The 26,827-nt window shown below is 36.1% G+C and overlaps 1 protein-coding gene and 1 long non-coding RNA gene across 3 annotated transcripts in view; both read right to left on the bottom strand.

Moving 5' to 3' along the window:
* SLC9A9 (solute carrier family 9 member A9) overlaps window positions 1-26,827 on the bottom strand; it is a 579,933-nt gene that overhangs the window by 353,095 nt on the left and 200,011 nt on the right. The gene's annotated exons all lie outside the window — the stretch shown is intronic.
* Window positions 8,624-24,967, bottom strand: LOC116536817. Its single transcript, XR_004262808.1, has 3 exons — window positions 24,956-24,967; window positions 15,741-15,742; window positions 8,624-8,887 (listed from the first exon to the last, which is right to left on the bottom strand). It is a non-coding gene; the product is annotated as an uncharacterized LOC116536817 (long non-coding RNA).

The raw sequence follows: 26,827 nt of genomic DNA, 5'->3' as shown, positions 1-26,827 counted from the left end.
GAAGAAGGGAGGTGAGAGAGACACTTTTCTAATAATTTTGTTTTGTAGAACTGAAGAATCATATCAAATTCTGAGTGAAATAAGTAAAATAAACACTTAGATTTGCTGTAGTAAAACTGTACAATACAATACATAGAAGGTAAAATATCAACCAGAGAGAAAAGACAGATTAGCTAAAATAAGAATAATAATTACAGAGAATATTTTAAATCAATATCAAAACCAAAATAAATACAAAACCATATAAAATATAATTGCCTAATATCAGCAAATTCCTGAGGGAAAGTATTTGTCAATTTTGAATTCTATATCCAGATAAACTATCTTTCAAAAGTGAGGACAAACAGATTTCTAAGCCAAAGACTACTAATTACTGCTAAATTACTACTACCAAGATAATTTACTAATCACACACTTTTAGTAAAAGAATCACTAAAGGAAATGCTTCAGAAAGAATAAAACTGAACACAGAGGAAACAGTAGGTGCATGAAGCATCGTTAAGCAAACAAACTGTTAAATGTATAGAAAAGCCAACATAAACACTAATGGTAAAATAATAATGATGACTGAATGCTTAAAAATAAGGTGGAACTAAAACACTAGCAAATTGAAAGCATGAATAATGGAAAGGATGAAAATAATTAAAGCATTTTAATTTTTACATAGTGTCCAGGATGATGCTAGGAATATTTATTTATTTCAGACCTTGTTAATTATGTATTCTATGTTAATTATGCCTGCTAAAATTTAAGGATAGTGACTAAAATAATGGAAGAAACTAGAATGAATCACTCCACAATAATAGAACAATAACAATAAAAGGGCATAGAGAACTCAATAATCAATCCAAACAAAATCAGGTAAGAAGAAAACAGGAAGCCTAGAAAAGCATTTATATTGAAAACACAAAATAAGGTGTGAGATATATTTATATCTACATATAAAACTGTACAGATTTAATATATAAATGTTTGGCACATGATTTATATGTGTTTTAAATGTGTTATGTTTTATTACACAAATATACTTAACTTATATATGTGTAATTTTCACATGAATTTAAAGACATATATTTATATACAGAAGGATATGCACACGGCATTTTTGGAATATCAAAAAAATGACAACAGCTTAAAGGTCTAGTAATAGAAAAATGCACAAATGAAGCGTAATATATAAGGAAATATTAAACAACTGTTAACATGAATTAATTGTGTCTACAATTGCCAATATGGACAAATTGTAGAAAACATAATGGTGAAGAATGGCAAAAGCAAGTTATAAAAGGATAGCTAAAAGTCATCAATAGTCTCCTTTTTTTTTCTGGTGATATTCTCTATTGAGGGTGCTAAAGAGCTAAAAAAAACCCCATAGCATCTTGTCCTTTCTTGCAGCAAGGGGTACATCAGTTCTAGCAAATAAAATGTAGTAAACATCTCAGCGTGTTTTCCCCTTCCCAAATAGAATGGTAAAACTTAACAAGAACAAGGCTTTTGGCTGTTGTCTTCCCTCTTTGTCCTCCCTGGAATATGAACTTCTGAGGTTTAGTAGCTAACTTGCAAGCAACAGGTGAAGAATCACACACCCGGATAGTGAAACAGGATGACAGGTGAAATCAGCGGGCCAAGGACGACCATGGTGGTCTTTCCCTAGACTTCTTGTTGTGGAAGACAAAAAATATTCTTAGTTATTAATATCCTGCAGAAGAATTTTTCTGTTTCTTGTAGCTAAATGCAATGTAATTGAAATATATAAGTACAGTATAATACCATTTATATAAATTTTTAAAAATATAGAAATGTGTTATATATTGCTTACAGGTATAGACAAACATAAGGCATATGAAAAACTGGTCAGGAAGAACCCATATTGATGTTAAGATGTGGTTACCTGTGTAGAGAAGGATGTTAGGGGAAAGGAAAGAATAGAACAGGACCGTGACTATTGCTATATTTTATTCTTTTAGAAAAGAGTTCTGAATATCAATGTTAAAAGATAATCTGGGGGATGAGAACTTATTTTTTTCTGTATATAAATGAATTATGTTAAAAGTTTTATCTAGAACAAAATAAATTTGAAATTACTTAAACTCCTTAGCTGTCTATGATGGAACATGGTTCGTTTTTTGTGGGTCTTTTGTGGATAGTGCTCTGTACTTCCCTTATCTGGTCCATTTTCTCACTCCAGTGAGTGAAAGCCGGGTTGAAGATGAGTTCTGTTCTCCGTCAGACTGTGTTATGTACAGATCCACTGCAACCCTAGCAGTTGACCTAAGAAAACAGATTCCTGGGAAGTTTTTATGTTGCATCAGAGCAAGTAAATAAAAGTTCCGGACAGAGTGTTCCAAAAACATTAGATGATTGGATCTAAAGAATGCAAGCAAGAAAACATGATGATTGGCACTTGGAGTTGGTAAAGACAAAGATATGAAATAAGACAAGCTTGAAGAAATCCCAGCTCCTGGGCTAATCTTCTACAGAATAGGATAGCCTAGAATCAATACTTTTTCAGTTACATTTAAAAATTGTTTACATGATCTAGCATTTAGGCAGCAAGCTAGGTATGTTGTAGTTATTAATTTCTAATACAATTTTATCAATCAAAAATATACATTCTCAGGGGAATTTTTTTTTTAAATTCAGAGAACAGAGAGAGTATAAAGTGAAAAGTAAAAGACATTTTCTCCCTCTCCGACACCCAAGCCTCACTTCCGAAGCTAAATACTGTTACTGTTTCTTACACTTCTAGAGATTTTATGCATAGATTAGCAAAGTTACATCCTATTTTTTAGAAATATGAGATAATACCATACATATTATTCAATAAGTTGGTTTTTAACTTAATTTATATCTTAGATATCTTTCCACATCAGCTCACATAGATGCATCTACCTGTCTTCAACATTTACAAATGTTATATGCAGTTAATGCATTTATTAAGCCACTTCTGTACTGATGAACATTTAGGTTGTTTTTAAGTTTTTGTTTTTAAAAATGTTACAATAAATAGTTTTGAATAACTCATCTTTTCCCTACAGATACGAAAAGCCATTTTATCATATTCAAAATTCCTACAGGTATTTGTTTAGATTTTTCTTCTGACTCTATTCTTTCATAAATCTACCAGCCCTTTCCTTCACAAGCACCAAAGTTTAATGGCTGAGCTTCATAATACATTTTGGTATCTGATTGAGTCCACTCCTTAGCGTTACCTAGAACTTACAGAATTTTCCTTTCTATTTTTATGTATGTATGTATGTACGTACGTATGTATGTGTGTGTGTATGTATGTGTGTGTGTATGTATGTCACCCAGACTGTCACCCAGTCTGGAGTGCAGTGATGCAATCGTGGCTCACTGCAGCCTTGACCTCCCAGGCTCAAGCAATCCTCTTACCTCAGCTTCCACAGTTAAGCGGGGACTAAAAGTACACCACCACGCCCAGGTAATTTTTAAATTTTCAGTAGAGATGGGGGTTTGCCATGTTGCCCAGGCCAGTCTTGAGATCCTGGGCTCAAGCAATCTTCTCGCCTTTGCCTTTCAAAATGCTGGGATTACAGACATGGGCCACCATGCTCAGCCCACATTTCTATTTGTGAATGCTTATTTTTCCAGGTGAACTTTAGCACCATTTCATCAAGTTTAAAATATCCAATCTGTTTCTCTGAGCAGCCAACCATGATTGCAAACCCCACCTTGTAGGCTTTCCTTTCTTTGTAGCATGGAGGGAGGAAGAGTGGGATGCAGCACTGCCTAGAGGTAAGTGAAAGTCTACAGAATGAATGGTGAGAACACCAGGCCCTTTTCCACGTAGGGCTCCCAGAGTGTTGGCACTCAATTTATACCTCCTATGAGAGAAATGATCTGGAGAAATAGACTGGTTCACAGATAGTGAGATTTAGAGGCGTCTTCAAATAAAGGCCAGGTTTCCCAGTTGTCCTACAGTGAGGCTCACCAGTTGACGAGCTTAGAACTTGCCCCCGCTCCTGCCCCTCTTCCTTACCCCCCTCACTCTTAAATATGGTTATTCAGTCTGGCCTTTCTAGAGAAGTGAGGAAAAACAGAGAATCAAAACAAAAGGATGGGAAAAAAATTGCAGAAAGCAAACACAATGTAAGGTGCTGAAAAAAATCTTCAAAAAACTATTATCAATATCTTCAGAGGCAAGAGAAGATATTGCATTCGTGAAAGTGAATAGGAGGCTAAACAAAATTCAGAAAAACAAAAAAAAAGCTTTTAGAAATAAAAAGATAAAGTTTGAAATGCATATTTCAAAATTGGAACATAAAGTTGGAGAAATCTTCCATAAAATATTTATATAGATAGAAGATAGATAAAAAGATGTTTGAGCCAATGGTATAAAGAATTGAAAAGCAGAAGAAAAAAGATGAAAAAATCAGATCACATCAGTTGGTCCAACAATTTTATCAAATAGGTTCCATAAGAAAGAGAAGAAAGAAAAGATGAAATTATCAAAGGAATGGCAGGAGAAAATTTTCCGCATTGCAGGATATGAGTTTCTAAACTGAAGGGTCCAAACATGATACACAATGAGTAGAAACAAGCATTATACCAGGCACATTATTGTGAGATTTCAACACAAAATAGATAAAGATAAGAGTCTATATGATTTCTTGAGAGACAAACGATAAATCACAAATGCAGGGATAAAGATCACACAGCGGCCAGGCGCGGTGGCTCAAGCCTGTAATCCCAGCACTTTGGGAGGCCGAGGCAGGTGGATCACGAGGTCAAGAGATCGAGACCATCCTGGTCAACATGGTGAAACCCTGTCAGTTCTGCAAATATATAAAGAGCGAAACTCCGTCTCAAAAAAAAAAGAAAAAAAAAAAAGATCACACAGCACTAAATTTCTGAAAACAGCACTGAAAACTAGAAGACAAGGAAATGTGTCTTAAAATTTTTGAGATAATGTGATTTGTAACCTAGAATTCTATTCAAGGTATCATTCCAAGCAATCAGAAATAATAAAGCCATGTTCACCATGCAATACCTAAAACAAACAAACAAAAATCTTTATGCTTCCTTTGCAGAAACCTATTAAAGGATATGTTCCATGAAAATATAGGAGATAGATAAAATAAAGAGGGTGGATATAAAACTATGAGAATCTTGAATCTTTAGGGGAATTTGGGCCAAGAGAGAAATTTAGAAGGAAATTGTTAAAGAGAATAGAGAACAAGGGCCAAGAGAGAAATGGAACCAAGGACAGAGACATAAGTCTCATTCACTTTTGGTATCAGGAGAGTGCAATGCAGAAAAACAAAACGCAAGGGGTCTAGGAGGGAAAGACAGATGGAGATCTAGGTTAACAAAGGACTGGAATAAACGGAAGTGGGAACAGATGTCAAAGATAGGTGGCTAAAAAGTTTTTGAATCTTTGAGAAGGAACGCCAAGTTCTTTGAAAAGGCGATTTGCATAGAATAAAAGCAATGGAGAAGGAGGTTTGATTGAGTCAATGGGATGGAAGCCAGCTTACATGAGTTGAAGAGAAATGTGAGAAAGTAGAGTAGTACAATGTGTGCTTGAGTTTTGGTGATGAAAGGGGGAAGAAAATATATTAATAGTAAAAGCAGAGAGTAGGGATAGGTAAAACACTACTTAAGACGGGGAAAATACAGGCATATCTGAAAGAAATAAAAGAGATAATACAGAAGAGGAGATGATTCAAAACTATAGGGAAGAAATAAATTTAGAAACACTTTTAAAATTAACACAAAGGGTTGGAAACCCTGGTGAAGTATTTAACAAAGAGGAAGGATAATTTCTCTGAAACTGAAGACGAAGAAGATAAAGTAAGAACAATGATAGTTAGGGTCCAGTGGGTTCTATAAGTGTTTATTTATAAGAAATGACAGATATTTGTATTAATAAGAACCTAAGTTATTGCCAAGTGGAGTAACTCAGAAGAAGGGTGAAAGAATTGGAGGTTTAAGGATCAAAGAAATAGATTTAAAATACATTAAAAGGGTGCCCTGTGAGCCACAGTGGGAGCTGGATGCAGTGAAAAATCTTAAGGGAACCCAATAAAAGAATTCAATCGTTGAAAATAATTTGTTTACCAGGAATTTGTTGAATAACTTAGAAGAATGGATTGCCGAAAAAAAGTTACCAACATATACACTTTTATCACGAATCGGTGATTTGGACATTAGTTTGTTTTTAGATATTTTGTTCATTTCCAGAATTTGTTATTTCCTTTTACTTTTCTTACAGTTTTAATTTCTATTTTTACTAATTATTACTATACCTTGTAATAGTAAACATTTACCCAAACACACACAATAAAATAAAACTAATATCCAATAATAGATTATTGGTTAAGTGCAAACAGTAAGCATGATATGGTATAATTTTTGAATAAGGCATATGCATATGTATTACATATATGCATGTGCAAAGAAATGATCTAAAAAACATACATGTTATAAATGTGTGTGTGTGTGTGTGTGTGTGTGTGTGTGTGTGTGTGTGTGTGTGTGGTCTTTAAGTAGAATGAAATACAATGAGGTCCTAATGTACTTCTTTTTGCCTATTATTTGTGATTTTCTTGTAAAGCATATACATTCATTTAAAGGTGGAAAGGACAAAAGAAAAAAATGCTAAAAGTTTTCAGGCTTGGGGGTTTTGAATATTTTTCTTTAATTTATAAAGTTTGAGTTAATTCTTCGTCAAGTATGTTTACTAAACTGCTAGGCGTATTCTGTATTCACCTCAAACTCTACCTAATGCCTTTTATACAAAAAGTTGTAAAACCATTCTATAGTGACGGAAAACATTTTTTTAACTGACCTTTGCTCTTAACTTGTGAAAAACCTTCCCAAATAATTGTAGCAGGCACAATTCCCAACCACTGAGCATTTAGTTTTTTCCAAATAAATATACTTTTAGGATTGTTTAATTCCTTCTGTATTTGGGGCTATAGGGCCAGCAAAAATAAAAAAACACAGAACTGCCCCAAAAAGAAAACAAAGCATTATACAAGCAACCTGTGGCACTTCAAAAATCATGAATACATGGAAAAAACAATAAAATATTCATTAATGGAAGAAAATTATTGACAGGTCAATTTGTTTGCAGCCAATTGACTTTCAAGTTGTTTCAAATTAGATCCTGTTCTTCAAGATGATAGGAAAGTTTTCTACAGCCTGGGAGCATGAATAAAAATAGTAGGTAAACTCAGAGTGGATCTTGGATGGAAGGTCAAGAAATCAAGGATAATAATGTTATACAAAGCAACTGGATATTAAAGGTAAGAACCCTCTTCTTTTTTGAGACAGAGTCTCACTCTGTGACCCAAGTTGGAGTGCAGTGATCTGATCATGGCTCCCTACAGTCTCAACCTCCTCAGTCTAAGTGATCCTCCCGTCTCAGCCTCCTGAGTAGCTAGGACTACAGGAATACACCACCATACCCGGCTTATTAAAAAAAAAAAATTAAGATAGGGTCTCACTATTCCTGGTCTCAAATTCCTGGGTTCAAATGCCTCAAGCCAAAGTGTTGGGATTACAAACATGAGCCACCATGCTCAGCCTAGGACACTTTGAAGTTAAAGCTTTGGGTCATTCAATGTCAGAAACAACTTAAAAGACAGATAGTGAGTACTAGGCTTAGCCAAGACAGCATCTTAGCTTGCCCCTATAGAGTGTGGGCCACTACAGAGTGGCATTGGCTCTATCCTCCTGTACAGACAGTGATTGCCATTGTCAATGTCAAATTGGAAGAGAAATAGGTATCGCTATAGCAACACAGCAGTTAAATTTTGCATTTTCAACCTTTTTCTTTTGAAGTCTCAAATGCTGAACCAACATGAACGTTCATGAGTGCAACCTATTTAAATGGAATATTGTCTAAGAGGAGGAATCAAACTCTATGCAATCCTATTGTCCTTAGACGGTCTCTCTCACTCATAGGATAATCCGAAGTGAATAAGAGCTGGCATGGCTTGAGCTCACACTGACCTTGAGGGTGGTACCCTGTGCTCTAACATGTTTCCAAGAGGCATCTGGGTATTCGGATGCCAGACCACCAACATGGATGCCTGATCAAAAGCAGAGGTAAATAATTGCTTCTCTGAAGTGATTTCAAGTTTCCCTAACAGAACTGTGTGTATTTATCAAACCTTCATTTCATAGCATCCCTTTATTTACAGCAAAACAGACCAAAATACCGGCAACTAGTCTGAGCTGATTTGAAATGACAGGTATGGGAATTCCCAGTTGAATTTGTACCAAGTTATATTTTCCTACATCCCTAAGGGCAAATTTTGTGGCATCTCTCACCAGAATGTTCCAGCCTGTCAGGTAGAGGTGACTACTGTGATTTCAACTTGAATATTACACATAAACAAAAAGAATTATCTCAATAGCAACTTGCTTAAAGAAGCATCTTATAAACCTGAAGCACTTCAAGAATGCTAAATTGGACTGATATGGATTTTCCCCCTAATGTAGAATGATGTATATAAAAAAACACGGCAGGGGCTGAGATATGTGACAAAAAATTTGGAAACAGCTGTGCTGATTGCAATAGTCTCTCAATAATATATACTGCTTATATTCTCTTCTCAGTTTGCTTCTTCGACTCCAGGAGGTACTGGAAAGAAACAAAACATTTTCCATGGCAAACTGCTTTTAACATGACCAATTACCTTTCCATCTTTATGCTGCGCCATGGTTTGAATTACATGATTAATCTTTAACTCAAAAGAGGTCTGAGGTGTGCTGTGATTTTCTCCCTTTCTTTCTTTTCAAAAAGGATCTTAGAATTAAAAAAATGTGAAAAAGGGATTTCAAAAATCAATAGCAAGTGGCTTAATTTTTAGCAATTACAGATGTTAGCCTACTGTATAGAAAATTAAGACTGCTGTGAAACAGTCTGTAGTTTTTATATGTTTAGGGCTCTGGCAACCAGAATCTCCGGAATATGTTAAAACTTCTGAAATTTTACAATCCAATTTTATGACCACAAAACCTTACAGAAAGATGTGCTAAGTGCTCACCAGGTAGTATTAAGCAGTCGTAGTCTGGTGTTTCTTACATTTTAAAAATCATCTGGAATTTGTTTTCATGTAAGGTATGATGGTAGAATTATAACTCTCTTTTCTTTTGTCTTTTTATAATTGGACAGCTAAATGGTTCAACTTCAACTCCTTCCTCTCTTCTCACTGAATTATAATGCCACTTTTAAATATAGAGTACATTTGCATAAGTGTCCACAGACACGCCTCTTTCTGTTTTTTTCTGAGTATTCTGTTCTGTTCATTTGACCTCTCCATTGCTATCCCGATATCACACTGCAATAATTATAATTGTTTTATTCCATTATTCTTTCTTTTACTAAATTGCTTTAGACCTTATTGTAACTCACTTATTCTTTCATATGAAGTTGAAATAATTTTGTGCATTCTAGAAAAAAGCCTCTATTATTTTTATGGGAATTGAATTACATTTTAAAATTAATTTTGAGAAAATTAGCACATTTAATATTGAGATTTCCTATCCAACAACATAGCTTATCTCTCTTCTATTCAAATGTTATAATTTCCTTCCTATACATTCTTGTTACCTCTGCTGTGCTTTTAGCTGTCCCCCAGCTTCACAGTAGCAACATATCACCCGAATGAACCTTAGTCCTTCCTTAGTTTCTGCTGTGAGACTTCACCAAGGCAGGCAATAAGGGTACCAGCTCTGAAGGTTAAGACTGGTGTTTCTAGTATTTCCTAGGCTCCATGTCACGTTCGTGCTTCTGGTTAGCTGTCTGCACAAGGCCGAGTACTCATTTTTGGTATGCCTATGTTTTTGATCCTTTCTCTCCCTCTCACCCTTGCTATGCATCATTTGGCAAGCTGTATATTTAGTCCTTTGATCAGTGCCTTGATTTGATCAGGCTTGCAGCGATTTCTGCCTCTCTTTTCTAATGAGCCACAAAGCATATTCAAGGATATGTCCAGCTTGGGGGAAAATAGACTTTAATTCATAGTTCTCCAACAGACAATAGAGTACATCTTACAAACTGCCTAATAAAAAGAGGAGAAATTGCTCTCTGAATGTGCTATAATCGGATCATGTCTTTACTCACATGGTATTCAATAGGGATCCAGGATGGTTTAAGATTTTTTTTTTAAATCTCTTTATTAGTGTGAGAGAGATATAAACCACAGTTAGAAAATCAGAAACTTTCTACTCTCATGATGGGGAATAGAACTAACAATTCAGATTCCACATTTATGGTGACTTTTAATGTGTCAGGTGGAGTAATGGTGTTTTCTGAGATACTCTCTAAACTTTTTAAAAGATAGCCATGAGCCCAGAAATTTGAAACTTAAAAAAATGTTATGAAAGCTTATGTATTGAAATTATGACAGGTGATAACTGTCATGTTCAGAGTTCTTCAGAGTCCTTCAGGGTGCACTGGTCCCCTTGCAAGTAAGAAGAGACAGGGTCCTGGGAATAGGTCTGTATGGACACTGGGGGTGGGACAGGGAGACAACATGTCTTCTTCAGGGGTGTGCTGCCCACAATGATGCCTGCTGGGTGCTGCTGGCAGCAGCCCATGAACAACATACCCAAGTCAGCCAGCTTGCCTCAGAGTCTCATTACTAACATAGACCCAGAGGCCTGTGAATTTAGAATGATAATCCCAAGTGCACTGGCCACACCGTAGGGCCTGACAGTTACCACAGGGCCTATGGTTAAGAAAGCAGGCGAAACATTATTATTGGCTCAATGCAAGTTTCATGAGCCTTACAACAAAGCTTCTCCTTCCAAGAATAGTTCAAACTCACTTTATGAATGAAACACCTGGTAACTGACCCAGACTGAATATAGGTATAATAGCAGAAATCCGACGGAGACCCTGTCAATCAGGCAGCAGTCATCTGATCCCTGACTGTATCTTGCCCATGCCCTTATGCCACCTGTTCCTCCTCTCTGTCTTGTAAGAGTGCTAGCAGAACAAACTGCTTGAACATCAGACTATATCTAAGACTCATCATTGGAAGTGGATGGAAGAAGAAAAGCATCCCTCCACAACCTGGTTAACTAAGACCACTCAAGGGGCCTGAACATGACAATAACTCAGAGCCAATAATAATAGTAAAATAAATGTGACAAGCATCGTTTGATGTGTTTTGTTATTAGGTACTAGAAACAAATTTAACATTGTTGACTTTCAAAACAACTGCATGAGATATATATAATTATCCCCATTTTATAGATGAGGAAAACAGGTGCTCAGGGAGTTTAGGCACCTTCTCCAAGGCCGCATAGTGTCAATGATAGAAGGAAAAATGGAGTCATCATTTTGACTAAATTTCATATTCTTTACAGTACAGTATTCTGCTTTCATTCACTTTACTATCTGCAGAAGTCTAAGAAGTTTAGAGAAGTTTGGTTACCTGATTTTATAATGTAGAACATTAGAAACAGTGAATTAGAAAGAGTGGTGAGACTACCAGAAGTATAAAAATTTATGACTAAAATTGAAGGAGGAGAAAACTTCTGTAAAACATCCCCAAACACCAAAAACACCCCCAGAAAACTCCTCAAAACAAGTAACTTGGGGAAAGTGAGTGAAGAGGCAAATAGTTCCATATGTCCCTCAATAATCTTCGAGGTTATCACTGGATTATGGCATTAAAAAGGGATGCCTATATGCAGTCTATGCTGCTTATAATGTTGATAAAATTTCCCAGAGAATTTTGAGAATAGAAGGGACATTTAGGGATCATGATTCAGCGCTGCCTTGTGGACATAAATAATCAAGGTCTAGAAGGTGGCAGAGTTGACTCAGCCAAGTGCTGATCATTGGCAGAGCCTCACACAGACCTCACTTTCCCTAAATCCTGGCCTTTGAGGCTAACAACTCCTGGCTTCTCCCAAGTTTAGTGACACCTTAGAAACCTCTCATAAATATGGATAAAGAAGAGATCTCCTTGTTTGACATTGCTAAATTAAATGTCTAAATTTTACTTGTATGTTTTATCAATTACTCATTTTTGCTCAATAAATTAGGTACTAGATAAGTGCCTGCCTGGGAGATGAACATGGTCCAGTCAGAGAAACCAAGAAATAAAAGAGAAAGCACAGTATGATAAGAATGTTCAGGATGAAATGGGAGCCAAGGGGACACCTAACACAGCTGGGCTTTAGGAAGGGTCAGGCTTGTTTTCCAAAACAGGTGTTTTTGCCTTCAGTCTTGATGGATGCCTAGGGAATGAGCCAGGTGAACGAAGGAGGAAATGCCTTTTCGGGAAAAGGGATGGAATCTATCATCATATGGAGTCTAGAGAAGTATCGGATATCTTAGATTGGTTAGGCAAGAGTCAGCAAACTATAGTCAGCCTAATACATTCTACTATCTGTTTTTATAAATAAAGTTTTATTGGAACACCAGCCATGCTCATTCATTGACCTAGTGCATATGGCTGCTTTTGCACTACAACTAGTGTCAAGTAATTGCCACCAAGACCCTATGGCCCATAAAACCTAAAATATTTGCCATCTAGTCATTTACAGGAAAACACTGGCTGAACCCTGGATTAGAATAGATGGAGGCAGGGTACAGATTGCACACTGGTGGCCCATGGGCTTCAGCTGATTGCTTTTTTTTTTAAATTTAGTCTGCTCATTGTCCTTTCATTTATTAGTTTAAAAGAAGATATTTTAAAATTTTTAAATTAGGAGAATTCATGTAGAAAATTCAGATTTTTAACTCTTTAAAAATCGGATCTGTCATTTTGGGTCTACTTTTCAGCGTGGCAAGAATTAGGCAGAGCTAAGCAGCAGCAGTCACTTTCAGGTGTGGAACGAGCTCTCCATTTTCCCATTGTCCTTCCCACTCTCTCCCAGCCTACTTCGCTTATCTATCTACCCTAGCCCTGTAGGAACCTAAGTTTACAAATTCCTGAAGAGGCTGGATATAAAGGTAGCATTGATTCAATGAAGGGCTAGGAATTATTTAAGAACTTTCAACTTGATCCTAAGATGCCAGGCAGCCACTGGCCTCTGGCCTGACAAGACTGTCTTTTAGAGAACAAGACTGATAGCAACATAAAGAATGGACTAAAGAGAGAGTCCACAGGCAGTGAGGTCACTTAAGAGGCTTTTGAATAAGTCCAGAAAGGATTGAAGACCATAAAGTGTATGAGAGTGAAGGCAAGGAGAAAATGGATCCTAGGAATATTTGCATGACAGCCAAGAGCACAGCTGAGACTGAGATACAAGTAGGAGGTCTTGGGGTACTGGAATAGTGGGAGGAAAAGCATTAATATTGACCATTTCCTGAGCCCTCCTAGGGAATTCTCAACAGAATTCTAGAGTCAATGATGCATAGGGCCTACCTTATGTGGCCAACTAATTGAACTTGTGTCAAGAGAGTTTTATATTAAACACATTGGGAGCTTTGGATATCAGAAATTGAAGTAGTATAGCGAGGGTCTTTGGAAGAGAGTATAAAGGAAAGTATTTGATGCCAATGGTTACGGCCTCTGTTACAGGCATACAATATTAGGGTAGCTGAAGGGAGTAGGAGCTTTATCAGGAGTCTCAGGGCCCAATGTTCATTCCAGATTTGGAAAGTCTGGTAACTGTAGGAAACCATAGACACCCCACAGGGGCTCAAAGACAGTGCAAAATTCATGTACTGCTTCCAACTCTTTCCTAATTCTGTCTAGAAGACCAAAGGTGATCCCTGATGGTGAATGAGAAGTGACCTTAGGACCAACCTGGCACAATGACGGGAGAATAACCGTTCTTCTCAGCCTCCTTGGATACACTACAGGGGAGACATTTCTTCTCTGATGGAAAGATCCTGATGAACCTTCAAAGATATTCTCATCAAACAGTAAGAAGTATCACCTTACAAAATTGAAATGCCACTTTCATCTGTGAACACAGAAATAATCTCAAAATAGCTATTTGTTTGAAGGAGAAATAAAGCAAGTGGATAGAATTTCCTATCTACTTGGCCTAGTGAAAGACTCAGAGGGTTTAGATCATTCCTTTGAAAAGAGGAGAATTGGCAGTTTCTACCGAGCATTACATCAAAGGGACTGCAGAACCATGATACCCTGCATTTTGAAAATTGGGATAGCTTCCCCAATCAAGCTCTTCATAACAGTGAAAAGAATCTTACAGAAGAGAAAGAATTGTTCCTCAGCAACCCACACACCTCTATCTAACTCATTCAGAAGAGCCGCTGAGGCAATTTTCTAAGCCCTGTATTTTATTGATATTACAGAGAGGTATTGAAGAATGTCCACAAAGAGTAACTGAAAGACAAGAGGAAAACAAGGAGGTTAAAAAGAAAACCTAGAAGATGCTGTCACTATAAAGGTTATATATTTTCTCAAGCAAATCCCAGACAGGGTTCAGTTTTTGAGAGTAGTTGTCTAAGTGCTCTAAGCAGAGTAATTTTGTTTGTGTAAGGGGGAATAACGAAAGAAAAAGCATTTCCAAACACTAACTAATACTTAGAAAAAGGGAAGCTTACTCAAAGCAAACCAGAACCATTATGCTTATCTGACGAAAATGGGATTTTCAAATTTGCAAACATTTACATTGTATACATAATGCAGACACATTTTCCATGCACAGCAGTCAAATATTAAAATCTTTACAGAAGCTTTGATTTTGTGTAATGCATGTATACAATGTTTTGCATTGCCCTAGATAAAAATTCATCTCATGGTGTCATGCTGTGTCAATCCTGAGGAAAGGCAAATAAATCCTCATTTTACCAGGACAATAGCTTTGGGTAAGAGGATAAACTAGCTCTTCTTAATCTCCACTATTCTCCAGCTGAATCCAGAGGACCACCCACATGGACGGCAGTTTGGGAAAGGACTGAATTGAAGCACTTCTAAGCATAACCTGTTCTTCCGCAGTATCTCAGCAACTTCCGGCTCCACCAACAGAAGAAGTCAAGTAATAAATACCATTTTCATGATGTTTTACGGTTTACAAACAGCCTGTCTCATTAAATTTTTGCAAAGTTGCACCTGTATTTTGTTGAATGTCAAATCTGGTAGGGGACTTGTCCAGGAACATCAGGAAGTGGCAGGGGTAGAGCTTCAACCTGGGTGATCTTCGGGTCACCTAAGACCCTCCCACTAAACCCTTTATCACATCTGTGTCTTAGCCACAGAAGGGAAGTGAGAGGCCGAGAGAATCCCTCTTCTTCTGGTAGCCCCTGCCTCCATGAGTCGTGCTATAGTGTTTTTTGTTGTTGTTCATTTGCAGAGAGAATCTTACTTTTATAAGACTTTTGATCTATTTTGTTTGACATGTAGTCCATTTATCTCACTTCAAAATATACCATATATCTGATCTATCCTAAATTCCTCCACTTTCTAGCTGAGGGCTTTTGGCAAGCAGTTTAATCTCCCCAAACCTCAGTTTTCTCATCTATTAAATAGGGTAAGACATGAGCTGGGGCATGTAAATCATTTATCAGTACCAAGACATAGCAAGCACTCAATAACTGTTAAAATTGGAAACTTAGCAGGGGGCTGGGCTGTGTTGGGTGAGTGGAGCAGTGCACCTGAGGCAGTGAGCTCAGACAAGTGCCCAGCGGTGGTGGACAAGCAGCAAGGAGCCCACATGGGTGTGGGCAGCCAGAACTACGCCTCAGGCAGACTCAACAAGAACTCAGAGGGCACCAGAGTTGCTTTAGGCGGTAACTAGCTTTTGAAAAAGGAGAAGCAAAAAAAGAAAACTTCTTATCCCATGACAGACAACTGGGCAGCAAGAGGGTCAAATTTTGAGAGACTACACTAGCTTTTAAAGGCTATAAGGAGATTTGGGATGTCATGAATGCTGCTGCACATGTTTTTCAGAGACATTATTGTGAACTTGCACAAGCAATCATTGATAGGGTAAATGTAACGTTATACAGGGTGTGCACTTAACAAGTGCTGTGATGAACTAGGGAATGGATATCAGCCTCCAATCTATTGCTTGGCAGCAGCAATCTACAAGACTGAAGAAAAGAAATAGAAACTCAACGTTCCTCAGCCACCACCCAATTCTACATATGAATGTCAGCTCCATTTTTGTCTTCCCACAGGCAAAGCCCTCAAACTTTTGGTAAGCAGCACAGACACAGTATGCCACATGCAGAGGCGGTGACTCGCAGCAGTAGTCAGTGGTGGTTCTTTTCTGGCAGACCTTTCATTAACAAAATGAAATTGGAAGAGCCAGAGATCCCAAAGGACTGTGCTGTACAGGTTTCAGTGAGGCAATCTTTTCAAAACCCAATACCAGTTGAGAACTGAATTGGTCCCGTTGGCTGGACCCTAGACCCCTCCTGCTCCTTTTCATTGTTGTGGTCATTTTCTATTCTATGATGTGATATTCATTTGCACTGCTCTGAATTCCCTATGAATGGATTTAGTGCTGAGGGATTACAGGTGAAAAATTTCATCTGTGAATGAGACCAACAAAAATAATTAATAAAATACAAAAAGCTAAAAAAAAAAAAAAAGTAGCTGGAAGCTGGTAATGAACGAGCTTGGGTGGAGGTGAACATTTACTTCTCCAATTAAACTGTGAGCTACCAGGAGGGCAGGCCATTATTTACCTAATGTATCTGTATTTATTGTATTTCATTTATCTAATTTAAAGTATGATGTACTTTACCCTTCTAAACACTATTAGGAAAGTATGACTTTCTCACTGTAACTGCTGGGAAGGAGCATGCTTTTGTTTAGAATGTGAGCAACTAGGGAGCAGAATCTATTTTCCTAAGGGACAACTAGACGGAGGATGAAGGGATGGAGAGATAAAAGGAGAGAGAGGGTACAGATGTGCCTCCACTTAAGATGGGGTTAAATCCCAATAACCTTGTGGTAAGTTGAAAACATCACCAAGTCGAAAATGCATTTAATATGCACCTAACTGATGAACCATCATGGCTTAGTCTAGCCTTCCTTAAATGTGCTCACGTCACCTACACCTGGACAAAATCCTCTACCATAAATCCTATTTTATAATAGAGTGCTGAGTATCTCATGTCATGTATTGAATACTGTTCCAAAAGTGAAAAACAGAATGGGTCATAGGGGTACCCCTAGTATGCTTCCTACTAAATGAATATTGCTAAATGCTCTAGTATTTAAATTGACAATATTGTAAAGTTGAAAAATCATTACATAAAACCAGGGTACGCTGGAGACCATCTGTATTATAAAGTCACTCTATAATATTTAATGTTAGTAACATGGACTATAGAGACATAGTTAAGTCATTTAAATGACTGTATTTGATTATTTCTGTTAGAGTAATCATTTTCTGAACTGTGAAATAATTTTATGGCATAAACTTTGGTGGTATCAGAGTTATGTAACATAAAATTAGAAGACATTTTGTCAACAGTCTCATTTTATAGATTCTATGAATCAGGCCCAAGGAATGTATTTAAATATGTATTTAAAATATTATAGTCAATACTATTTTATTTTCTCCCAGATTAATATATTCAAAACATCTTCTTGTGCAATAATAATAATAATGTAGTTCAATTAAGTATGTATGTTTTTGCCAAAAGATTAAATCAGATACAAATACCATCAGCAGAAGAGCACATTGTCGACATTTAACTGGTTAGTCTTTTGGGGTAAATTTATGATCATCTCCCTGTTTTCCTCTGTAACATCTGCATGTAGAGAAGTTACCTTTGAGGTGACATCATCAAGAGATAAGGTAATATTTAAAATATGTAACTGCCTGTAATCAGTAACCACATGGGGGAACCGCTATATAAATAAATGGCCTTTCCACCCAAATCATTAATCCATTAATAGATAATCATAAGCTTGACAGCTCATCTGACGTCCAAACTACTGAATCAACAAATATTTATTGAGTATGTACCAGTGCAGAGAACTGTGCTGAACAATGGGATAGGTTAGTGAGGAAAACAGACATTGTCCCTGCTGGCATGGAGTTTAAAATATGTTAGGGAATAATAGACAATACATGAGTAAACAAAATGTAATTATAAATTATGATAAGTGCTATGATTGGGGCATAGGATTTAGAGCTGATAATATTAAACACTAAGATGTTATTTATTATTCATTTCAAATTCAAATTTAACTGTGTGTCCTACATTTTTATTTGCTAAACTTGGCAACCCTACCCGTATATGTGTGTGTGCATGTGTGTGGGGTGTGTGTGTGTAGTGGGGGAAAGGGGAGAGAGATCTACTAGCTGTAATAGTCTGGCAAAATTCACACCCAGACACTCCACTTAAACTGAGATTCGACAGATGAGAAAGAGCCGTCCAGGAAAGGAAGGGGGTGGCGTGGTGGGATGTTGTACGTGGCTATGGGGTAGAGAATTCCAGACAAAAAGAAAATCATGTTCAAAGGCCCTGACATGTTCATTCACTCAACAAGTGTTAAGAGTCTATTATGAGCCAGGCATTAGGCGCTGGGATTCAGTGGTGTGCAGAACAGAAGCACTCCTTGTCATCTTGGAGCTGTAAATCTGAAGGACCAATTGAGGATGTCAAGATACAGCAGGAGAGAAATCATTTTTGGCAAGGAGATGAAAGATAATCCAACTATATTATTTTTATTTCCTTAGTGGCTAATATGAGGCTCAATGAAAAAACAAAAACATGTATTTTTTGTTAATTCAACACCACTTATCCTCAACTTGGCCTGGGGGATAAAGAGGAAAAGAAAGAAAATGACAGACAATGTTATGTTATCCTTCATAATAATTATCTTGGGGTTACTTAACAAGGAGATGATTTGAACTCAGTGAAAAGTGAAGTGAACTGATATATAGAGATCTCACATTTATTTAAATTACTCCTTAAACCAAGCCATTTAAGCAGGAAAAAAAAGGCAAAACCCAGAAAAACAACAGCAGAAAACAACCACTTGTCTGATTAATTGTGTTTCAAGAAAAGCAGAGATGCTCTAGCAATGTAACCACTCTCTAGGAAATTGCAGGATAACCACAAATACCTTCCATTTTAGTGGGTTGTCTTTTTGTTCTGAACATGCCAGTTTATTTGGGGTGAAGAAGTGATTCCTGTGGATAAGAGCACAAAGGCTTTTATCATAGAAACTAAGGTAGATTCTTTCTGCCTTGACTATTACCAGTGAGATTTTTCAGATAAGATCCATTTTATTAATGATAATGCAGTTCATAGGGAAAAATAATCAGAGTTTAACCCTCAGGCCCTGGATTGAATTTACTAAGTAAAAATTTGAGGGGTAAAATGGAATTCTGATGTATAGGTTCTTTTTAAATTTGATCATTTGAAAAAATTTTAAAAATAATTTCATATTTCAAGGTATTTTCTGAATATTGTATACTTTGCTTAAAGTATGCTTCTTTGGAAATGCTGTTACCTAAGATTATTTATCAATTCATAACTTAAAATCTGGTAGGATGATTAAATATAATTAATAATTCAGAGACTAGTTATATCAAACTAACCTTAAATATACAAAGAATCTATTTTTCCAGCTCGTTGCTATCTTTTGGGAATCTTGATATTTTATTTAGTATATTTGCTATACATCTCAGATTCATATCAATTGCAGACTTGACAAGCCTGCAACCTGTCCCATGATCTCAGTCACTGATAAAAATATTAAACAGAGGAAGTTCTTAAATAGAACTCTCTGCCAAGCTGCTAGAAATATTGGATTTTATTGCTGGATAAATCAATACCCAATTACTTAATTTTGTCTACATATAACTCTAAATCCTTCAAACTAGTCCACAAGTTACTGATGAGAGACCAAGTGCCTTGCATAAATCCAAACAAAATTTAGTAGGGATTAAAAATAATCCCTGAATTTGGGTCAAAAATTCTAATGCACTTTTGAAAATATAGAAGTAAACTTGTTCACAGGAGAGCAACCAGGATGAGGAAGGGAATCAGAACTATGTCTTATATAGAACTGAAGTAGGAATTTGCAGAGGAGACATTTAATTCTTTTTGATAGTTTTACTTTTTCTGTTATTTAAATGATTTTCATATCAAGGAGAGGGTACTTTTGTTCAATATTATAGGTGGCAAATTCAAATTTCCACAGGGGTTGAGCAGGCCAGTGTGAGTGAGGACAGTCTCACTCTTTCACATTTCCTTCTTGGATAGAGACATGAGCACAAAACCCATTGCCTTTCCTCTTATCTCTTTCATAACTCAATACTCCATAGCAAATGGTCCCTAGGCTCAGTCTGGAGGTGTTATGCCTGGGTTAAGGGGAGGGACAGCCACTTCTTAACGCCAGCTAATTGTTGTCAGAGGAGATGCATGTACACTCTCCCAATATTCCTATATCTTCCAGTTTTTTTTTTTTTTCCAAAAGAAACTGGAAACCTGGATTTTTATGTTAGTTCTCTTGATTTTTTAAGAACATGAACAATAAATTTCTATTTTTAAAAAAACACTTCGCTAGTCAATTGTGGACAGGCCCAACAACACATAAGCTGCTCCTGACTCTATGACTCCCAGAGGCTGGACCAGAACCAATGACATGAAGATATAGCAAAACAGGCAAGAGATGAGTGGAAGGAAGAACTTGCTGCTTCTCAATTGCCTGCCTTCTCTTGAGATCATCAAATCTGAGCAGAGCAACCTCATGTGATCATATTGGACATCAGTTATATCCATGACTGGATTACTGACCTTTAACTCCTTGTCTCACTTTGAGAGTCTGTGGTTCCAAATAAAGCTTTCTCTGGGGATTCAGGAGAGAAAATCAGTGGCTGGCAAGTTCTCAAGAGTGTTTGCCTGAGAGGTACAATATGATCTCAGCTTTGCAAAATGATTGCCATTTCAAGGCAGATGACTTGGAGGGAATTTCTGGTTGACAAACTGCAGGCACAAAGGAGTAAAGGTGGAAAGGAGAGTGGCCTAGGATGGGGGTCACAATGAAATGATTTTAATGGGATGGAGGGCTTATGGCAATTAAGCCAGGGGGTCACAATTGGCCATATCCAATTATGTTTGGCCATCACATGGTTTAAAATTAAAATTGAACCTGAAGCACTTTTTGAGGACATGTACCCTACACTTAGCTACTGACACCATCAATTCTCATCTTGTATCCTGGACCATCACACAGTAACATTACCCAACTGACCCCAACCATTCTTAGATATTCTACCCCAACAATACATTTTGATTTTATAGAAATTTATTTTCCTGAGACAAATTTATGGTACATAAATCAAATATCTCTTGAGCATTATTACATGGTTAGGAAATTGGAACTTAAAGAAAAAATAATAGAAATAGTAAATTTGAGGTAATGGTTGAAGCTAGAGGAAAGTTTCATTTATATTTTTGGAAGTCCACAGGTTAAGTGATAAATCTCACATTTGTCTGGTTTGATAAACTGTTCCCATGGTTTGAAAGATGGAGGTAATTCTTCCACAAACATGGACACGTTAGGGCTCTGTCAGGTCTGGTTAGGCCTATTCTATCCAAAGTCACCAAACTAATCAGCTAAACAACTGGCTCCTTGGCCAAATATTTCACTTTTCAATCAATTGTCCTGGCATCAGAGACACATACATTCCTAGAGTTTTACTCTCATCATTTAAAGTCAAGTTTTGCTGTCACAAATACGTTATGCCTTTTACAAACATCCTTTCATTGGATTCTTTCTATGTACCTATCCATCCATTCATTAATAGATAGAAAGTTTCCCATCATGTGTACATAGCACAACATATTTAATCTTTCTTATAAACAGACATTTTGAAGGTTTACTTTTTTTGTAATTACAATGACGCAGTGTATATATATCTTTGTTGATGTAAGCAAATATTTTGTAAGGTAGATTGCTAGAAGTACCTTTACTGAGCACATTTAAAATTTTGGCTGATACAGGCAAAAATATTCTTGCCAACATTGAACATATCTATAGCTACCCACAAAAAAAATCTATAAAATACTTGTTCATATTTTTAATTCAATTTTTAATTGTATTGTCTTTTTCACATTGATTTGTAAGTGGTCATTGCGTATTTAAGACATAAAGACCATCAAAGTTGTTGCAAATATTTCTTCTAGTCCATCATTTGTCTTCTAGCATTTGTGTCTAGTTAAATTGTTTAATCTATTTCTTTATTGTTTCTAGGATTCGAATTTTATTTAGGAAGACTATTAATATTCCAATATTCTAAAACATGCTTCCAATGTTTTCGTAGTTTTTCTTAACATTTAGCTCTATAATCTTTCTAGTTCCATTTTAGGAATGATGTGAATTAGGCTTTTAACTTTTCTCCCAAAGGAATAGCCCATTGCCACATACTATTTATTAAAACACCCAATCTGTTGCCTTTATATTGGAAGAACAATTTGGTTCGAGTTTCACATTCTTTCCCTCAGAAGTGAAAATGTGCTACTTTTCCATCTTCTGAAATTGAATGTCACTGTGGTCAAGTCGAAGGCCAACCTGATTATTTCTGCTCTTGTAAGTGACTTGAATTTTCTGTCTATATGCTCCCATAAATGCTTTCTTTGAGCTTGAAATTCAGTAATGTTTTCAGATTATCTTATGGTGTTGATGATTCCAAATAAAATTTTCCTGGAATCCATTGGGTCCTTTATGTCTATCTATTTATTACGTTGTTTCAGGAGAATATTGTTTTACCATGCTCTATGGTATTTTTCCATGTGTTTTCTTCTTCAAAACCATCCAACTATCTGTCATTCCCTTCTGTCATAGTCTCTAGAATCATTATATCTTTTTCCTTTTCTACTTTGTTTTGTGTTATTTCCCCAAATGCATCTTTTATGCCTTTAATGCTTTCAGAGAAGTTCATTGTGTTTTTGTGGCTTCTAGAGTGTGTCTCTTTAGCCATCTTATTTATTGCTTTAACAATTTTCCTGAGTATTGCCAGCACACTTTTAATCTTCCTTAATTATTCTATATCTCTTCTATAAAATTTTGAATCTTTGCTCTGAACATTTTTGTTTGCTTGATACTTAACAGCATTTGCTTGATGTTTATTGCTTCACATACACACACACACACACATACACACACACACATACACATACAGAGAGACATATATATATATATATATATATATATATATATATATATATTTCTGTAAGTCCTTCAGAATAATGGAGAACTCTTTGTCTAAAATTCTTCTGAAATAGTTTGATATATTTGTTTGGAGGTTATGGGCTCTTCTTTGGCTTAAATTCCCTCCATTATTTATAAACATTTATTCTGCAGTTTCAATGAATATGTACTACTCCCTCCTTTTTGATGACAACTCATCTTTTTAAAAGCCTGACTATTAAATAATAGTTCAGGGAGAGGGGTGAAATAGGGTAGAGTAAGCTGAGGCTGACTGCTATTTTAATTTGGGTTTTATCCTGGTTATTATTGCAGACCAAACCCTGAATGGCTTAAAATAGCAGTCAGTTATCTTATTCATGTTTCTGCAAATTGGGCAGGGTGCAGTGGGTCCAGCTTATTTCTGCTCCACATGGTATCAGCTGGGGCAGCTTGAATGGGGTTGCAGAATCCACTTCAAAGATGGATCGCCCACATGTCTGGCAAGTCTTGCTGGCTGCTGCTCCTTCTCTAGGTGGAACTCTCCACAGACTCACTTGGCTTCCTCACAGCAAGGTGGCTGGGTTCCAAGAGTAAGTTCTCTAAGTGACAGGAAGTGGAAGCTGCTAGTTACTAAAGGCCTGGACCTGGAAACTGGGACAGCATCCTTTCTTCCGTATTCTATACATTCAAGCAGGGGCATAGACCCATTTCTGGATAGGAGTGTCAATGAATTTGGGGGCCATGCTTTAAAACTGCCACACATTATCTCAAGCATCTGTCACCAAATCTGTTATTTCCTTCCTATTGGGAATACATCTTTTTGTAGTTTATGGCATTTAAATTGAGGTGGCATAGAGAAAAACTCCAGAAGTTGCAGATGAGTTATATTTTAATTTGAAAATTTCTGCTCTTCTTTCATGTAAATAACCTTTCTTGGCTAGGAAACCAGAATGTGTCAGCATGATTTTTAGTTGGCTGCTGTTTTGAGGGGTCAGATTATTTCCTCCATTTTCCCCTGACCCATTCAGCTGATATTAACTGTGCTCCCAACAACAGAATACTGGATGATCCTTCCAGTAGTATGATGTGCTGTCAGGTCTGAGAGAAACAGACTTGGCTCAGCATCTTAACATTTCTTGTTTAAGATTTCACATTATTCAGCAGCAATACTTCATACTTAAATATTTCATAGTTTATAGTTTGGAGCTGTGAATACTTCCCTGTTTCAAGGGCTATGTTTCTTTTTCTCTATATTTTTCAGTGTTTTTCTTAGTTTTACTTTGTTTTGAGGAAGTCTAGTAGAATAAAAATACTTTATCCTGCTGTCTTAAGAAGCAGCTCCACATGAACTGCAGAATCAGCTTAAAAATACATGTTGTGATTTTACAAGTGAGTTTACACTGAAGATATAGTTTACTTGTGGGAGAGTTGACTTTTGAATCTTCTCATCCTATCTCCTAGAATCTTATTTTTTGTGGTGTCTTTTTGGTCCTTTACTAATTTAAACTTTTTCTTCTCAGATATCTTGTACATTTATTATTTAATGCTATTCTAATTATGTTAGATTTGTAAGATGTCATTGTGAATAAAATAATTTCCCATTACATGTTATTAATTGTTGCTGAAATCCTGGAAAGCTATGATTTTTGTGTGTCAATTATCTATCTAGCCAGATTTCTGATTTCTCTAATATTTTGCCATTTAAGTCTCTTGTATTTTCTAAATAGACAATCATATCAGCTCATCTATTAGATGTCTTACTTTGATTTTCCCAGTTTTAAATTTTTTAATATTTTTATAGATTTAGGGGGTACAAGTGCAGATTTCTTACAGGTGTATGTTGCATAGTTGTAAGTCTGGGCTTTTAATGTATCCATCACCAAAATGGTGAACATTGTACCTCATAGGTAATTTTTCAGCCTTATCACCTCCCACCTTCCCATCTTTTGGAGCCTTTAATGTTTATTATTCTACTCTATATGTCCATGTATACCCATTATTTAGCTCCCATGTATAAGTGAGAATAGACAGAAGTGCAAAGCACTGGGAAATGAGAAAACCTCCTGATACCTCCACTTACCCATTTCTGCAGGAGGCAGTGAACCTGACAACATTCAGAGTATACACTACTATAACCTACAAACAACCAGCATTTGAGAAAATCATGACACTAAGGCTATCTATAGCCAAGGACTTAATATAGAGCCTTAGTCTCCACCCCAAGATCCTAAATAAGCAAAGCCAAATGACCCTACCCAACGTATGCAACAGTCACACCCTCAAGGGGGAGAATAAAGTCCCATTAAAATGAATGTAAATTCAAAAACAAGAAGTCACAGTTTCTCCAGATGAGAAGGAACCAGTATAAGAATTCTGGCACCATAAAAAAAACAGTGTTGTAACACCCCTCAAGGATCACACTAGCTCTCCAGCAATGGATCCTAACCAAAATGAAAATTCTAAAATGACAGATAAAGAATTCAAAATATGGATTATAAGGGAGTTCAATGAGATCCAAGGGAAAGCTAAAAACCAATACAAAGGAATCTGAAAAACAATTCAAAATATGAATTAAAAATTTACTAAAGAGATAGATATTTAAAGAAAACCCAAAACTCTGGAAATGAAAAATTCACAGTAGGAATTATAAAACACTGTTGAAAACTTTAACAATAGATTAAACAAAGCAGAAAAAATTCAGAGCTAGAATGCACATTTTTTTAAATTAACCCAGTCAGACAAAAATAAAGCAAAAAGGATTTAAAAACTGAACAAAGCCTTTAAGAAATATGGATTTTTCCTGTTTTAAATTTCTATGATTTTATATTTTAAATTTCAATTTATTCCTGTTTTGTGGATATAACAGCATTTTATAGCCATCTTAGTAAGTACATATATTTTGAGCTTTCATTTTCTACAGTGTTGTTTCCCCTTAAAGTTGATCTTATCTGCTTTCATAATCTATAGCTGTATATAACTTACATCTAAAATCTCAACAGATTTTTATTTTTTAAAGGTGAGAATAGATATGTATACTAAAGCTGCCATCTTGATGAAATGAGAAAGCCAACTTAAAGAGGTTGGCTGACTTGCTCATTGGTATAAAATTAGTAAACGATAAAAGTCAGAATCCAAACTGCCAACCCAACCTTTACTTCAAAGTAAAACACACACTATCCACATCTGAGGTATGTTCTAAGATTAAAGTTTTTCCATGAAAACTTTAATCAGAATTACTAATAAAAAGAAAGCCAAATGCATACATGTATATATTTTTCTACTTTTCATAACATTTTCTTACAAATATGCTAATGAAAAGGCTAAAAGTAAACCTATAAGAAAAACAATGTCTGAATATCAAAATAGTCAGCTGTTATATAAGCAAGAATTAACTCTGCGAGGAAGTTCTGAGCTCCATAAAAAGCAAAGTAGGTGAGTGAAAATGGGAATGGGGGATAAAAATGAAAAAAGATAAACCTCAAAACATATTAGGGTAAGAATTTAATGGCTCAAAATATAGTATGTTCACTTTAATGTCATTAAATAAAATTTGACCATTTATCTGCCATTCTGAAAATAAACCATTTAGCATAGACTTTAAAATTTGACTTTCATATCCAATTTGAATTAATTACCTTTAGAAAAAAAAAAAACAAAAAACCAGATGAAACTACATTATGATTCTGAGACTAGAGGATAATGCCAGGAAGAGGGAAGTCTAAATTCTATGTGAGTTATTTCATATAATAATT

This window comes from Sapajus apella, unplaced genomic scaffold, assembly GCF_009761245.1.
Source record: "Sapajus apella isolate SASKATOON/1434 unplaced genomic scaffold, GSC_monkey_1.0 scaffold4, whole genome shotgun sequence".
NCBI lineage: Eukaryota > Metazoa > Chordata > Mammalia > Primates > Cebidae > Sapajus > Sapajus apella.
This window is presented reverse-complemented; position numbering and strand designations above follow the sequence as displayed.